The sequence below is a fragment of the Dendrobium catenatum genome, unplaced genomic scaffold (genome assembly GCF_001605985.2).
Source record: "Dendrobium catenatum unplaced genomic scaffold, ASM160598v2 fragScaff_scaffold_1306, whole genome shotgun sequence".
NCBI lineage: Eukaryota > Viridiplantae > Streptophyta > Magnoliopsida > Asparagales > Orchidaceae > Dendrobium > Dendrobium catenatum.
This window is the reverse complement of record NW_021319768.1, coordinates 179,007-182,734: the sequence shown is the minus strand read 5'-3', so window position 1 is coordinate 182,734 and position 3,728 is coordinate 179,007.

Below are 3,728 nucleotides of genomic sequence, written 5' to 3'. Positions count from 1 at the left end.
CATTTTTGTTTAAATTCCCAAAGAGAATTAATTAACGGTTTTGAAAAATTAATTTTGAAAATTAATTCTGGGTTTCTAAATCACCTACGAGCGCAAGCCCTCGTAGTTAATTACATCGTAGGAAATCAGAATTTCCTACGAAAACTCTCGATTAAAATAGCGGTAGAAATTTTATTTAAGATTTTCAAAGATTGATATCAAAGGAAGAAAAGGGTAGGAATTTCAAGAGGGATTGGTTCAATGTTGAACAGTTATTTTCAGAGTCAAAGGAAGAGGAGTAGGGAGTGTTTTTAAGATTCTGAATTACTTCAGAAAACACTCCAACTAATTCTAAGTGTTAGGCTTGTATTTGATTGAAAGTGATGTTTAGTTTAAGTGATCAATTTTATTAGAAATTTAGGATTCAATTCCCGAAGATTGAGGTCTTATGGCCCGAGCCAGCCTCAGAACCTAAATTTAAACTGGGCATTTTAAAATTAGCCCGAACCTAAGTAGTGCAATGTGAATCTAGTTTTACCCCGGCCTGGATTGGGGAGCCAGCTAAACTACCTAAACGATTTTAAAATATGAGTCCGATCTTTTGTAGAGTGGTAGGGACGTTATTTAAGAAAAGCTTTTGAGAATGGGGCCGACATCTAGAGCGGATCCTAATTGGCCCCTTTGACTTATGTTGGGTTTTTTATGTCTAAATAAATTCAATTAAATATTAGACTCGATTTTAATTTGTTACTAATGCGATGTATGCTAATTGACTCGATTGAATGCAAAATCAGTATGTAGTAGTTTAAAAACTTTTGGCTTAGAAAATATTTTTTTTTCTAGAGATTGCATAACTTCCCCTTGACAGATCGGCACCCTCATAGGCCAGGTGGTCTTCTAGAACCCGCAGGCGGGGAGATGCCTAACAAGGTAGAGAAGGTTCAAAATGAATGCATGAAAAACCCTCGGCGAGTCCGAGCTTACTTCTTAGAACCGTTTAGAGTTTCTATCTTATCCTAAAATTTTTATTTAATTGAAGTAAAAGAATTTTTGACAAACCCCTAAGAGCCTAAATCGAATTCCAGGTCAAACCAAATACGACATGCAGATAAAAAGACTAGAAAAGCAGGAGTTCTAATGCGCAATCAATTAAAATAAATCAATCAAATTAAATATATCAAATTGAATATCCATAGGCAAGTGCCCTTATTATTACATCACAGAATATTTGCAGAAAATTAGAGTGGCCAGGCACCACTGACTACAACCCAAATTTCTAATCCTAAATTAAATGAGTTTGAGATTTGGGATTCTTCCCGTTGTCCATTTCTTCGTCTTCTCACGAACATCTTGATTCGTCAGTTCCGGATATCCAAATGGAAAGAAACTCCCCCTTGAACGGGGTGTTATCTTTCCTCTTTGGATATTTGAAAGGGATCTTAATTTAACTTTCAAATGGAAGAAGACTCTTCCCTTTAGGGATGTCTTTACCTCTTTGGAATTCAAATTGGATAAAATATCCCAAATTCAAGTCATTTCAAATAATTACAACCTTAATTGAATTAAATTTACATTGAATGAAATAAGAAAATCTAGACTCGATCCTACAAGGTTATCCTAATAATCAGCAGTTATATATGTTCTCAAGCAGTTATAATATTTGATCTCAAGCAATTAATATATTTGAAATTTAAATGCTCAACAGATTGCAGTAAATAAACAAACAATCAATCAATTCTAAGCTAGCAAATAACATACAGTGAAAGCTCGAAAACCCAGCACACAGCGAAAAAGTAAACACTGCCGGCCTAGCCTAAAACTAGAGTTGGTTGTTCTAATAAACCATCTACAGTGTGTGAGGTAGGTCGTGTGGTTTTAATATGTCCTAAGTTGGATCATTAGATTGAAGTTGCTTAAGGTTCGATTGGTTGAAAGACTTAAGGGATTTAAATTTGAGTTTAAGTATTAATGGCTTGAAGTTAATTTTATAATTTATTCTTAATTATTTGTTGAATACCACCATTGTTTCACACCGAGGCCGTGAATTTTATTTCACCTTCCTTGGTGCTAAGTTAATAGCCTCGTAGGCTTGGGTTACCCAGTGGTACCTGGTATAATTAAGTGATTTAATTCGATTAAAGTTTGAAAATTAATGAATTTTAATTAAGTTTGGTTGATTACTGATTTTAAGGTTAATTAAACATTTCTGGAGTTTTAAAGTGATTTTGAGTTTTTAAGAATTTTTAGAATATTTTAATCATTTAATTAAAGGGTCAAAAATTGACTTTTATTAAAATAATAGACTTTAATACGATCAGTTAGAAGGTAAATACGTTGAAATCGGATTTTTCTACATTTTATTAAGAAGGTTTGAAGTTTAGAACTCACTTTGACCTATGTTTGACCAAAAAGTTGACTTTTCAAATCTGATAATTTTCTGGAATTTTAATATTTTTGTTAAATATTAGGCATTATTATGAGTTGAATACAAGTGAGTTTGGTTAATTTGGAATTTTTTGGAATTAGTTATGAAGGTTCAGTTTTGGCTATTTATTGAATTATTGAAAATCCTTAATTAAAGGTCCTTTTTTGTGATTTTGCTCCAAATGAGATCCCAACTCCTTAAAATCAGCTCCAAAGGTCAGGAATGACCTAAGGAGAGATTCCCAAGTGTTTGGGAAATTTTTGGGACTTTCAATAATTATTAATTAATTATTTTAATTAAAGGTTAAGTTTCACTTAAAATTAAATTAAAGTTTAATTTGCTGTCAAATTGAGTTGGTTTCAATTTTCATTGGTTAAGGGTTCAAAACTGGTCAGTTAGAGTGGTTATACATATTTTTTTGGGTTTAAAATGGATTTATTACATTTTCTGGAATGTTTAATGTCTTAATTAAGGTTTAATCTTAAGAAAACTGTTTAAGGGACTTAATGATTTCAAAAATCAGTGAAAATTTTTCTAGTGGCTGTACATGTCACTACGTTCAAATGTTTAAGATTTCTAGTCAAAAGAATGTATATCCTAATGTCTAGAATTTCTCTAAGTTTTCTAAACATAAATCCTTAATTATTGTCCTTAATGTCACTAGTTGTAGGTTTGCAATCAATGTCATTCTAACCCTTGGACACTAATTACAAGCATATCACCACATAGCAATCATGAACAAAATAGAAGTGATCCTAATGTTCCATAGAATAGTTATGGTGAATTATTAAAGTCATAAGTCATGTAATCACTTATGAATTCAATAATTCAAACATTAAAACAATAAGTATATCAAACTGAATTGAGGATATTAGAAGATGTAGATCACATCTTCAAATAGGATTCTATTCAATTTGAGAAATATAATCATATATGATTGAAAGGTTATTTATAAAAAAGGTCATGATATTTATTCAAATCAATTTTCCCTTAAGCATATATGATTATAACATGAACTTATTTATTCAATGAAAGTCAGGCTTTCAATGATTCTATGGAATACTAATATGCATTGATTTGATTATTGAAAATTTTACAAATGAATTTTGTTGACCTCATTTTTGTATGAGGTCATTTGGACTACTCTTGACCTTAGATCGATTTAATTAATTCAAATCCTAGGATCCTCTTAGAATCCTGACCTTAGGATCTATCCTAGGATTCTTCTAGAGCTTAGACCTTAGGATCTACCTAGATTTTAGGTCAATCAAGCCAAATCCAAAGTCTTAGGGTTTTGTCCTAAAGGCCTTTTCCATTGAAATTT